We start from the raw sequence: 15,246 nt of genomic DNA, 5'->3' as shown, positions 1-15,246 counted from the left end.
TGGCGCATCACACGACCGGAGATAGACGAGAAGTTGTAGTTTAAAAGTGCATATTTTTATTTTTATTTGTCAAAAATGACAAACATTTCGTTAAATAAGACACTTATGCCTCATTTGGGATCATTTAGAGGCCTTTGAAACTGCAATTTTAAACTGCATTGAATCTGTTGTGTGTTGGGGTCCATTAAAGTCCATTAAAATGAGAAAAATCCTGGAATGTTTTCCTCAAAAAACATTATTTCTTCTTGACTGAACAAAGAAAGACATTTTGGATGACATGGTGGCGAGTAAATTATCTGGATTTTTTTAAGAAAATGGACTAATCCTTTAAGAGGAAAACTGTAAATCACTTTTTACAAAGTAGGTGACAGTCCTGTAATGAAGAGGACTACAAGCGCTTCCGTCTACTCATTAGGTCCAGGCGATCCACCCTAAAAATGCTTTTCGCAAGATCCATTAATTTAAGCAACAACCCGTGTCCTCCATCAAATCATGCCTTTGATTTCTTTTGTCGGTGTAATAATCAGTATGAATCTATAAAGAGCTATTCAAAGGTTGAACTCATTTACCAGTCATATTGTCTTGCTGTTTTAACCAAGTTAAAGCCACTGTATAATGATTTGTCTCTTTTATCGAACAATGTTTATCTTAAAATTCTCTTCGCACTGTAATATGCCGTCCTTCCATGTAATCGGCAATTTAAAGCCAGGAGTCACACAGACAACCTTTTCTATTTCGCCGAACAAGCTTTCAATAGAGAAATCACACCGTAAAGCAAACCAACGGCCCACGGGCTTCCAGGGTCAGCAGCAATTCATTTAGATTTCCATAGGGTCAATAGAGAGAAATCCACGCCAGGGTTATTTCACATCAATATTTCATTTCTGTGCTGCAACAGATAACAATAATGAGCCATCTCTTAGAGAGAAAGCGAGCGAGGGAGAGAGCACATTCTCCTCTGAAAGCCTTTTGAAAGTAAACTCTGAAGTTTGAGACGGTTTCTCTTGTCCATGAAGCCTTTGAAAGCTTGACTGCCTGGCAAATTGAAGAGCGGTAAATAAATAAATATTAATCGTAAAGAAGCACACACACAACATAAATTATTAACATTAGGCTGAGAACTGATGTCGAAGATGTTTGTGCTGTCCTCTTTTATTCCATCCTCCTCCTCCTCTTCGTTTCAAAAGTACCAGATGTATTTTTAAGTTGCAGGCTAAGAGTTGCGGCATTTGATATTCTTTTGTTTTGTCATCCCATTTCATCATGTTTCCCATTAGCTCTGTAATGAACGTGCAGAGGCGCGCTATTTTTGCAACCATTGTCTTCGCCGTTCAGCCTGAAGCTTTTCAAAAACGTTGCCGTGTAAGGCAGCAGGATAACAGAGTACAACCATTCAGTTTTTTGAGGCAATTACTGGGATTTTTTCAGCAAGTTTTGTAGTTGGATAAATGTGACTGGGGCATTGAGAGAATGTGTTCACCGTAGTGATGCACTCTGGCCAAAACTGCACCATTTAAGCTTGAGTATTTTTTAAGTACACAAAGCAAAAATAAATGAGTAAACTTTCAAACCATAATTTACATATTTTTATTTTATGTATTTTAATTTTTCATGCTGTGTATGACGTCTTGGAATCTGACTTTTTAAATCGCGACTTAAAGGTGCAGTGTGTTAATTTTAGCGGCATCCAGTGGTGAGGTTGTGAATTGCAACCAACGGCTCAGTCCACTGCTCACCCCTCGCTTTTGAAACGCATAGAGAAGCTACGGTAGCTGCCACCGAAAAAACATGTAATTGACAGAGACAACTTAGTAAAAAGTTTGTCCGTTAAGGGCTTCTGTAGAAACATGGCGGCACAAAATGGCGACTTCCATGTAAGGGGACCCTCTGTGTATGTAGATAAAAACGTCTCATTCTAAGGTAATAAAAACATAACGGTTCATTATAAACAGGTCTTTATACACCCCTGATAATATAGTTTTGTATATTATTTTGCATTTCTGTCAAGTGGTCCTTCTAAAAATTACACACTGCACCTTTAATTAATGCATAGATTTTTAGTTATATCAGAGCTATTAACAAAGCGCAATTCATCACTACGTTGTCTCGAATGATGACATGTATGTCCTGTGGTGGCTACAACGCTATCTCACTAGAATTCGTACATATTTTTCGAGTTGGCTAATTCTAATGAATTCATTCGACCACATTCGTAAGTTTTGGTGTGATTTACCTTGACCCCTGTGATGTTAGGGTTAGGGGCGGGGGTTAGGGATTCGGTTTTGTTGTGGTGGTTGGCTATCATATGCGTTTTGAAATTCAGGGGCGAGCTGTTGGTTGCAATTCGAAGTCTCACCACTAGATGCCGCAAAAATGTACACACACCACCTTTAAATCTACAGTTTTTGTTCGCTGTGAGTGCCGGTGCTCTGCGTTTTTTCTATGCCCAGCACTTCATGCCTTGAGTTGAAAATGTTAAACTTTGGGTGAAACACTAAGCTTGTCAATGTCACTTTTTACTGTTGTCCAATCACAGTGGAGGAGGGGCGGGACAAATACCACAACAACCAAATGCTGCATCATAAAACAACTGAACAAAACAGAAGTATTATAGCAACAAATCTCTCAGCTGAAGAAATTCTTGCAAGCGCCCACAGTTGCTGGTTTAAGAAGAGCGCCTGGCATTTTAACCCTTTGGTGGACACAGGGCCTTAGGGTTATTCTGAACATTTGGACAAAAACTACATAGTTCAGGATGCTCTTTGGCACATGAGAGAAAACCTGTACATTTTTAAAGCTTATATCTGCTAACAGGGAATTTTGTCGATGTTTGAAAGTACACTTATACTGTAGTTATCCTCATCAAGCAGATAACTCACAGAATACGGCCTAAAAGACACAAAACATTCATTCTGATGAAAATCATTTCTGTAGTGACTTCATGTCAACACATCTAAGTGGGTTTTTTTCCTGCTACATCCGCATGCGCTTTTTCCCCTATCTTTTTCCTAACATTGCCTATTTTTTTACTTTATAGTAGCTGAAAATCAGTATGTGAAAAGTACCCAGATGACCTAGATTTTTAAGTGTGCATTCAGTGGACACTACTGTCCCGTGAGGCTATGAGAGCTGATAAGCTGCCAAACTCAAAAACATGAATATACTCTAATAAAAATACTGAAAATATATGAATCAGGTACTGTAACTCCTCAAGTGATTTAGTGTGATTGTGATTAATTGCTTATAAATAAATGGTAGGCGTGGTTGTTCTGATTAGGTCATAGGCCAAAGGACAAAAAATGGGTCACATGACAATGAAAACATAATAAATGCAGTATGGAGGGCTACTTTTTAAATAGTCTACTCAAAACTTTTTTATTTTACTTGTTGATATGTTTTATCATTGTTTAAATTGTTAACATACATAAAAGACGCCAAGCTAATATAATAAAATATGTTATAAATAAATATTAAAATTGAGGCAATACTGTTGGTTCACACCAGACGTGCTTGAGGCGTCAAATTCTCGTCTACCGCGTCTAGTTTGCCGCTTGAACATTTTGAGTTTACTCGTGAAATAGTAGTCATCGAGACATTCACGTGGAAATTCGCATCATGGGAGGGGCTTCTGCAACTCCGCTTGCTTCCTGTAATCACGTCACTACTAGAGCAAGCTCCTGATTGGTTAACGCAGCACGTTTTTCCGCCAAAGTTTCAAAGTTTTTCAACTTGCGCATTTCCCGTGGCAACGCGCAATTAGCGCAATTTGCGTGAACTAGAAGCGCGAATGAGGCGGAACCGCGTCTGCCGCGCTAAATGCCTCATTCGCGCCGCAAGACCTCCAGACGCACGTCAACGTGTCTTTACATTGACTAAACATTGAAATCACTCGTGCTTGACGCCTCTACCACAGCTGGTGTGAACGAAGCATTACTGTGGGCTCACACCAACCGCGTCTACCGCTTGTATTTTGCCGCTTGAACATTTTGAATGCATTTGCGCATCTAGAGCAAAGTAGACGTGCGGAAAAAGCAAGCATTTGATGTGCGTCTAGAGCGAAAAATCGCCTTCTTGTGGGTGGGGCAAGTGCTATGCGGTTGTCTGTTTGCAAGATGGCTGATGTTGCCGCTTGAACATTTTGAGTTTACTCGTGAAATAGTAGTCATTGAGACATTCACGTGGAAATTCCCATCATGGGAGGGACTTCTGCAACTCCGCTTGCTTCCTGTAAACACGTCACTACTAGAGCAAGCTCCTGATTGGTTAACGCGGCACATTTTTCGGCCAAAGTTTCAAAGTTTTTCAACTTGCGCGTTTCCTGCGGCAACGCGCAATTTGCGTGAACTAGACGCGCGAATGAGGCGGAACCGCATCTGCCGCCGCTCAATGCCTCATTCGCGCCGCAAGACCTCCAGACGCACGTCGGGTGACTGCTTACGGACAATATCAAGCGTTCCTCCATGTTGAATGAGTGACTCCGGGCGGTGCGAAAATCCGCCAAAGTTCAAATTTTTCAACTTGGGGGTCACACGCAAATTTGCATCTAACACAAAATGCACAAAAAGCACCATTCGCGCGTACCGCGGCAGATGCTCAATTCGCGCCATTAAGGCGGAATCGCGTCTACTGCGCCGCGAGACCTCCAGACGCACGTCAACGTGTCTTTACATTGACTTAACATTGAAATTACTCGCGCTTGACGCCTCTACCGCGGCTGGTGTGAACGCAGCATTAGTTGAATGTGCTTTGGCAGGCAATATACAGACTACATGCGGGCAACCTGGTGCCCACAAGCACCATGTTGGAGGCCACTGCTATAGAATGTACTGTTTTAATGATAAAGCAGTAGGTAGGCTATATTCAGTTAATTCAGTATGTGGGTAGGTGACAACCATAAATGTGTCATATGGTGTGACAAATGTTTAGAAAAAAAAAAATCTCTCATATTATAACTAACATTAGGATATATCTCTTGGGCTGTCTATGAGGGTTTTTCCTAATTTTTTTATGACACACCGACACATTTACGTCAACATACACTATTTCGGATGCAGGGGTAGTCTAACAATATGATTATAGCATCAAAGTTTGATTTAATTAACAAATGTATTTATTTTTATTGCGCTTTTCCCTATTAAACATTGCTGTTATGAGAAACAGAGGCACATGGTGGTTGCGGACCAACTTTTCTCCAAACTGAAGTTCTGGATAATGCAGCGTATCTGGATCGATTTGTGGTGGGCAGCGAAAGCAATAATTATCCTCACGCTACACTTCACGCTGCTTTCAAAAGCAGAATCCCCTCATATTCAAAGAAACATGTTTCTGTTCAACATCCAAGTGTCAGAAATTGCCCTGAGAGCGAAAGAGCCACGGAAGACGAGAGAGGAGAAACATTATGAGATGTCAGCAGCTCAAATGGATTACTGTTCAATATCAGTCAGGACACTCGGAGAGGAAAAGTGAGGGAGAAAGCCGCGTGAATGCGTGATGCAGATGGTTTGAAATTGTCCTTTTTGTTTTTCCATCAGTGGAAAGGTGCTTTCTCGTCTTATCTTCTCAACACTGGACGATGTTCTTGGAAAATGAACTGTCGCCATATCCTTCAAACATGTCTGCCGTATCTTACACTCGACACAGCGCACGTTTACTCTCTCGCCCATTTCTTTCCTCTGCATCACGCACACATACACACACACACACACACACACACTGCGAGACGCATACACAAATATATAGGCACTCAGGCATCTCTGCTGTTTGTGCACACCTTGTTGCCTCCGGAGGGGCAATTACCGATGCTCACGGCCTGTCTGAGGTGTCAGTGGATTGGCTCCCATCCCAATCCTCTCCCCTTGTCCATCTCCCCTCTCCATTATCAACAAGGTAAATAATGCCCCTGCGTCTGATGCTGATGGAGATGTGACTGGGACAACAGATCCAATTGCCCTCCGCTCCATTTGTCTTTAGCAGCTAAAGCGTCCAGCTAAAGCGCCGTTTTAGTGTTCAGAGAAGTTAGAGATGTGACCAACAGGCCTGCATGAGATATGTAATGTAATGCAGAGGAGCTTTTTAAAAGCAGAAAAGTAGAAAAAAGCTTTGAAATCTAATATTCATATAGTTCAGCTATGACTATTCTTGAAGTAAAGCGTTTATTGTCACTTCAGGGGGTTAACTTTTTACTTTTTGATGATATTATGAATAAGTACCCTGTTAGATAAAATGGACAAAAGCTGTCACTAGTTCTTTTTAAAAAGGTCCTAATATGTGCCACAGATATTTCAACATTTTGTACCAATGCAGTATGTAGATACTTATATGTATATTTGAGGTATTTATAGTCTTTAGTACAAGTATGTACACTCTGGTGTATTTTTATGAACTATTTACGTGTGCAAAGCTGCACTTTCTGAAAGGGTACCACCCAAGTGGCAAATGGGTTACAAATTGTGCCATTTTTTCTGACAGTGTATATGATAATAATATTAATATAATAACTTTTTATAATATGTTACTTAAAAAAAAAAACAGTATTTTTCTTGGATTCATTCAAGTTGGTTGTTTAATGCATTTACATATTTAATTTATGCATGCTTAATCAGAATAATAGAAATCAGAAGATCCACAAAAATGGCTTTCTGATATAAGAGGAATGACCAGGCCCGGCTCCACGGGGGGCCAAAGTGTGCCTGGCCCACCCAATCAGAGGCTTGGCCCACCCTGGCCCCACACCACATAACAGCCAATCTTTTTGGCCAAAAAAACTGTAATGTTATTTAGTTTGTTTTAGTTGATGTAAATAGTTATTTTAAAAGAACTACCCCCCCCCCTTTTATTTAAATCTAAAGTTACTTAATTGATACAACATCTGTTAAGGGGTCAAAAGAATATTATAAATGCAAAAAGCGAAAAAGTAAAAATAAACATGTTAACCATTTCTATATATGGGTGATTCTCACAAAAACTTGGTTTTAAACATGTCAAGCATGAAAATGTAAAAATTGCTTAAATTTACTTTTTTCCCCACCAGATATTGAAAAACAAAGTCTGGAGTAAATGGGAACATTAATTTAAAAACTTTTACTTATCATTTAACACTTTTTGTAACATAATTTAAAAAATTAGTCCTAAAAAATCTCATTACCGCAACAGTCAGAAAACATCAACACTGACATATTTTCAAAATGACTTGACAAACCTGAAAGAACATCATTTGGAGATTCTGCACATGCATTTAAAATCAAAGTATTATGCTTATATTAATTAAATTAACATTTAATAAGCATCTGTTGCGGTAATGATAATCAAAATGTCGTGTAAGCATTCTGACAAGACAATATTTCAAATTAACTTTAAAAAAATTATCTTACCTGGTAGCCATCTTGAAGTAACTGGTCCATGTGCTTGGTCACTTAAAATCAAACTTTATTAAAATTCTGTATGTGTGCTTAAACTGTTCTCAAAAAGTGTTGCGGAGGATGAGAACATCAGGCATGGACACATCATTTTCCTAATTTTTCTACATTATTATTATACATGAAAATTCAGTAAATATTTTTTCTGTCATCTAAAGTAGTCTAGCAAAACATCCATTTATTTTTTTCTTAATATTTGTGTGTTAATTTGATTAAATTACAACATAATGCATGTTCAAACACAGCCGGACACATTGCGGTAATGAGAATTTCAGCAGAAAATGAGATAAAATTTACAATTATAAATTCTTATGTTGAAATCACACATTGTGCAAGGTAGAACACAGTATTGTGTTAATTCTGATGCTTTTTAATGTTACTATATTACACATTTTAAAGCTAAAATCATTAGTGCCGTGGTGTTTCAATGGTTTCGTGAGAATCACCCGTATATAAAGTTACTAAATAGTTCCAAAAAATGCACAAAAAATATTAAAAATGAAGAAAACACAAACACAACAATAACAAACAACCCAAACAATTGTCTTAAATATATGAAATTAAAACTATAGACATGTGAGATTAAAGCATTAAAGAACTCCCCAATCGGGCCGGCCCACCTGGAATATCACTTGGCCCACTTTTCATCTCATATCTGGAGCTAGGCTTGGGAATGACACTGTAGGAGGTCGCATGAAATATAGAAAGTAGTATAGATATTAAAAAACAAAACAAAACAAAACAAAACAGAAGTTAAATCTGTGTGACTGAAATCTTAACCTTTCATGCTGTTCAAGTTCTGGTGGTTCAAATAAGAAAAGGCTTTCGATAAAACAAAGACACAATTGTTTGTTTGTGATATAGTACAGAGATGATGCTAGCTGAACAGACATGACATGATCATATCTCCTGCACAGGGCCATCACTAAAATTCACAGGACAACATTTTTATGTGCAGGAGGGCGGCTATAAAATGAGGACTTTAGTTAAAGGCCCCTGTTTATACACTGTCAGAAAATATGGTCAAAATATGTATCCCAGGCTGTCACTGGGACTGTTCCCTTTCAAAACGTACAGCTTTGCACCTAAATAGTGCATATTAGTACCTCAAAGGTACACATTGGTACACTGTAAAAAATACTTTGCTGCCTTAACATTTTTGGTTAAATCAACTCAGATTTACAAGTCATGTCAACAGAGATGAGTTGTCACAATGTATAAAATATCGTTGAGAAAAGTCAACTTAACTTTATAAGTTATAACAACTCACCTGTAGTGATAACAACTCAAGATAAATAATAGTAAGTTGAAATGACTTGTAAAGCAGCAAAGTATTTTTTTACAGTGTACCAAATCTGTAATGGTACATATTAAGACCCTTTTAAAGCAGACGGATCTCACGGAAAATCGTGCTATAGTCTCGCAAAATTTTATTAATTTATTTGTGTCCGTTGCACGTTTCTTTTTCGTGTGATTTTATGTATTGTTTTCTCATAGTTTTTTTTTATTTTCTTACCATTGTTGCTTGGGGTTGGGTTTAGAATCACTTTCTGTTACATTTTTAGACATCCTAGGGCTGTCACAACGAAATTACAAGACGGTTAATTGTCTAATAAATTGTGACGGTTATGACGATTAATTGTCTGTTTTATTGCTTTGACATTTAATTCTCATACATGTTTTGTTTGTTCATGAAATAATTTACACACGTTGTTGTGATTTTTTAAATTTAATCTTTGTCTTATGTCTGTAGTGCCTACAAAAAAATTAATTCCTTACAGATCCTGAAGAATAGCATCCTTCCGTAAATTTGAAATAGATGTTTTGGAAATGTATGTTTTACTTGGCAGTTCATACTGCTTTGCAGCATTTCTTTAAATGCTGTTTTGTCTAGTGTATTGAATTGCTTTGCAATGTATTGCGTTACACTGTCAGTTAAGCAGTGCCATATGATACGGTCTCATTTATACAGGCTCTGCAGCTCCCCCGTGTGTTTTTTAAAGAGATGCGCAATCATTGCGGTGATCTGAAATCATCACGATGAGGTCAAACAATTGCGATGAGACGATTATTTGATCATTGTGACATCCCTTATCCTAACCCAAACCCCAAATCTAACCCCAAGCGACAATGATTAAAAAACAGAAAAAAGAAAACAATATATAAAATGACCCGAAAATGTAGACATTTGTGCAAGTGACACGAAAAAGACATTCGTGCTGAATTTTGTGCCATGGACACGAATACATTTATAAAATGTTTCATGACAATAACACGACTTTCCGTGAGATCATGTTGTTTTAAAGGGTACATATTATTTGACCATTCTGTTTACATGTGTACAATACCTTTCAAAATGGTGGGGTCACATTGGTATCACTTTTTATAATTTGTTGAATCTGTTGAATGCTGTATTCTGATTGGTTGAGAAATGTTCCATGGGTATGCATTATTTTTTGATAACCGCACACCTAACTTTTCAAATGTCTTAAAAATAGACACCAGAGCAATGTTTGTGGTAACCGTGGTATAAGAGGAATAATTGACTCCGATCCTTTGAATTATTTGAAAATAATGCACACCCGCAGCCGCGGTGTAACGGCACTCAGCTTCGCGTCGTGCTGCATTACCACCTTGCGTTGCGTGTGCATTATTTTCTTATAATTCAATGGCCCGTCGTCAATTATTCCTTACTTAAACATATTGGGGCGGTCTCCTGGACAGGGATTAGACTAGTCCTAAACTAAAACATTTTTAAGAGCTGTCCAAATTAAAAACAACTTGCACTGACATATATTAAAATTAGGGCCGGGACTTTAACGCTTTAATTAGGATTAATTAATTACACAAAAAATAACGCATAAAAAATTTTACCGCATTTTAATCACACTTATTTTTGCACCGCAGAACATTTCTTATTGGATGAGTTTCGGCGGACAGATTATACTGGAGCACCAACTAGCGTTCATCATGACTTCAGACAACAACAAACCACAGTGAACATGAACGAAGAAGCTGATGAGATCGCTTTGGTTGGCCCCATGGATGGGAATTTTTTTTTATATAAAAAAACGAACGGATGGAAGCGTCGATAAGAGCATGGTTAGTGTAAGCTATGCAACAAAAAATTTCGCATATCACCGCAGCACATCGAGCCTCAAGTATCATCTCAATGCAAAACATATAGCAGCTAGCATGGACGTTAGCCCGACTCCGAGTACAACGACTTGGTCGAACAAAAATAAACAATATTTTGTTGCTCAAGCTTATGTATTCAGTCATTATTCATTGTATACTAAAAATCCATGTGAAAAAATAACTTCTCAATGTTCTCAGGTCAAATATTTATATGTGATTAAAATGATTAATTTCGATTAATTACTTACAAAGCCTAATTAATTAGATTAATTTTTTTAATGGAGTCCCGGCCCTAATTAAAATACATCAGTGCCCTTTGTTTTGCCTCAAAATACAGACAGGTAATGTTTATAGTAAGGCATGTTTGTTAAAACTAGTTATATTTCCTAATTAAACTAAGGCCTAGTCCTGGATTAAGCTAATCCCTGTCCGGGAAACTGCCCCATTGTTTATTATGTCTTTTTATTGTAACATTTATTTATTTTTTTATTTCATATTAGTTTTATTTTAATAATAATAATATTAATAATAATAATAATGATAATAATAATAATAGACACATAAAAACCTATAAAAAACAAAACAGATTTAACTTTAGGAATTTCATCTTCAAAGTAGTTATTTTTAAACAACATTGAAGAAGTTCACTTATATGCTGAGTTCTTATTGACTTCATTTTTATTGTTTATATATCATAATGCACTCCAAGTCTTGCATTTCAAAAACATCTTTTGTTTAAATAAAAGTTTTTATCCCCAACATTTGGATAATTTACAGTTCCCATACATCTTCATATGTGTCACATAGTTTGCAATGTTTAAGATGCAGGCTCCACACATTTTAAATAACCACTTGTTATTTTTTTTTCAATACAAGACAATAAGTGAAAATGCCCCCAACCCTCCACCACCGAGACAGGTTTAGAGTAGTCTTTGGAAGTCCTTCCACTGGGGTCCACCACTCATTACTGTCCAGCCGCACCTTGAACCTTCAAGCTCTCCTGTACCCCTCTCCTCCTCTTCAAATCTCAATGAAACCCTTTTCACCCACTCAGCAGAAGAAAATGGCTGCAGGGAGGAGAAAATCTCCGAGGTGCATCGCACAGAGAGTCCTGGATGTCAACGGGCCCATAATGACACCTGATAGCCCCTGGAAAACACTTCTGTCTCTTTACTCCTTCCTCCTTTTTCTTAATTCCCCTCTTTTCCCTTTCCTAGAGTCCTTCTGGACCCTGCATGCCATAGACGCAATGCACTCCAAAGTATAATTAGAGGTGAAACATGCGCGACTGTATCTCCCATCATCCCTACACGTATAGCCATAGCTAAGTCCTTTGTTTTTAAACCTCTCTCCTTAAAATTCTCCTTCTCTACATCATTTTTGAAAAGCTGCTCAAAGGGGGGCAAGCGGAGGAAGGGGGGGGGGGTAGAGGTAGAAAGAGAGAAAGTGGAAGCGAGAGAGAAAGAGAAAACGCAAGAGAGTTCCCTCTGCGAGTCGCCAAGGTGCTCTCTAGTCCATTGTGCAGTATGCTGTCAGGTTAAATTAGGGAGTACAGGCTCTGTGAGTGTAAAAAAATCAATACTTGATGGAAGATTGCTCCCCGGAAAATCTGTTTTGATTCCAGGATTAATTCTTGACCAAAGGCTCCGCTGAAATGACATGCCATTAGGCCCGAAAATGAACACATTCGGCAGTGGAAATTGGATGGAAATGTGTCAGGTGATTGCCCCGGCTGCTTGTTTTGTTCTCGTGGAGAGCGAGAGAGGAAGAGAGAGTGCGATGCTGGGGGAAGGTGTGGCGGCAGAAATCCTCAGATCCACAGGCCCCTCTGAATCCATTTTCAGGCCCTCGCCGCGGCCCTCCCGAGTATTCTCTCGGCCATTGTTGTCCGGTCCTGCAAATGCATTCTGTGCAAGGTGAAATGCATTTGTCCACCGGCTGTGTCTCTCCTGTGTGTTCCCTTAAAGCATGAGATGAAGAATAGCCCGTCTTAAAATAAAGCAGGGACGTCTTTTCTTTGTCTCTGTGGTGCGGCGGAAAGAAAGGGAAAATGCAATATTGATGAGAGTAATGCGTTTGTCATCGCTTGCAACGAATTTCCAGCACCTGAGTACAACAAACAAAAAACAAGACTGGGCGTGCAAAAAAAAACATGGTTTGAAAAGTATTATAGAGTGCGCTTGATAAATTAAAATTGATCTTATACTATCTGTTTTATTATTATTTTCTGTTTTAATAATATAAAATGTTCAATGACACTTTACAATAAGGTTCTACATATGTTATATAAATTTCCAGCATTTATTTATTTTGTTAAATGCTAATTTATCAAATTAAATATTTATTATAAGTTCATGTCTACTCATAATGCAATAATGATGAAAATGAGTAGATATGTAAAAATTCACATTAACCAGTGAATTAATTTATTAATTAATTACTGCAATTAAATAACTTTTCACCTAAAGAGAAAAGAAAGCAAGGTGATAACCACACCTTGAATATTTGGAGCAACCAAAACATTCAGGGCTATATGTATGTATATTAAAAACATAAAATATTGGGGTGGGGACATGCCCCCCTTATTATCTATGGCCCTGACTGAAAGGGACTGTTCTTCATTTTTAAGTAATTTAATTACAGTTAGTTATTATGTACTTTGCATGTTTATACTTTCAACAACTCTTTATACAACGATATTGAATTTAAAATCTAAATTTATGCAAGTTTGCTTTAAAATGAATTAATGGTGTAAAGTTTACACAGCTGAGAATGTTTATGTTAATTCTGATAGATTTTAAAATGTTAAGATTAAAGATTGTCAATGTGGTCATGGTTAATACAGGTTTTAAAAAGTAATATGTAATAAATAGGGGAGAGAGGGGCACAACCTAACGTTTTTTGTTTTGGCTCAATCATTTAAAAAATATTTGAGTTTGATTATTTATATTTTTACACAAGCAACACACACATCTTTGCTACAAATGAAGTTTTTTTGTAGTACTTACTATATTCTTGGACAATTACACCAAACGTGACAGAAGTGCAAATGTTACAACTTACCCCATAGATGGGGTTAATAGTAACAGACAGGGGGTTAGTTGTAACACTTGTTAAAAATTAAGTTTGCAGGCAAATATTTTAATACTATTTTGTCTATATTCTTGAAGTGAATATTGTTTATATATCTGTCTATAATAGACAGGTATCCACACTGTATTCATTCATCCAGCCCTTTTCTAACAATAGTTAAAAATTATAAATTGATACAGATGTCTAAATATGTTAGAAAAAGCTGCATAATCATGACAAAACTTTTTTTATATGTGACCCAGTCTGTAATAATCAAATTCTGAGATAATGAGCATCAAAGTCTGATTTTAGGCATTAATTTCATTATGATTTCAATCTTTGACGTGACCTTATTCAATCAATATTAAAGATAAACAAAAATAAATTTGACACACGATTTTTGATAAGACAGGCATGTTTATTTTGTTGTCAGCCAGCAATCATTCGTGTGTAGCCTATTTAGAACAACTACAAGAATTACGCTAACATTAGCCGTTTTCATATTGTACAGTATTGAGTGGTTAGTTGTAACACAGCGTTACAATTAACCCCGCATGGTCAAAATATTTTCAAGCTCAGTAAAAAAGTTGTTAAAAGCTGCAGACATATTTCAAAATGATGCTGTGTTTTAGTCAACAAGACACTGATTAACATGACTTTGGATTTGGTATCTTACACATTCAACTTAGAAACCGAAAAAAAAAAAAACATATGATGAAAAAATTTACTTACATGCCACCAAAACACTCAATCATCAATAACTTTCTGGAAAAACATTATACATTAACAATAATTTGCCTTTACAAAACACTCAACCTTGTGCAACAATGTAAACAGTCCGTTTTACAACTAACCCCGCGTAAGTTTTTGCCCCGCGCACCCCTAGTGGTAAAATGTTAATTTAAAAAAAAGATTGATAATTAGTGAGTCATTTGATTACAATGTTTACAATATATTTTTTAGTATTTATGAGTGAATTATTATTATTTTAATAAGTAATTTATCAAACAATTTTAATGTTAACAATTGTGATGCCACCATATGCTAAAATATTTACAAAAAATAATAAAACAGAAAAAATGTTAGTGACATGAACATACATTTTCTGCATATATCCATATGTATTTTTTCAGTTATGAAAGTCTACTGTAAGCTTAAACTGTAACTGTTTAACTTTTCCACATGTTGGTGGTTTTTCAATTAAGTGTCAGTATGGATTCCTGAGGGTTTTAAGCACCTGTGATGAATTGGGATTTTCCACAGTGATATCAGCACCGAACAAAGTGCTAACGCTGGGGAAAAGACCCCTAAATGGGTACATTTCTACCCACTGGGAAATAGAGGATGATTCTCTTCTCATAAAACTCTCACCTGCTGAGCCAACTTTGTAAAATTGGGTCCATTACCAGACATAATTTATAACCGGGAACAAGCACCATTCATTTGTGTGCAGAACATCTATGAGGATGACAAGTGCCACTGGTAGATTTTATTTTTAAAAAAGTTGCACGCCTGAAATGACTTATATCCCAACAGTGAAGATAAATGAAAGGGTTTTCATTACCATAATTATAAAGGCCACAATGAGTTAGATTATAATGCTCTTCTATTGTAACATAAT

The sequence above is a fragment of the Misgurnus anguillicaudatus genome, chromosome 25 (assembly GCF_027580225.2).
Source record: "Misgurnus anguillicaudatus chromosome 25, ASM2758022v2, whole genome shotgun sequence".
In the NCBI taxonomy this organism is placed as follows: Eukaryota; Metazoa; Chordata; class Actinopteri; order Cypriniformes; family Cobitidae; genus Misgurnus; species Misgurnus anguillicaudatus.
The sequence above is the reverse complement of the archived record's forward strand: the minus strand, read 5'-3'. Positions refer to the sequence as shown.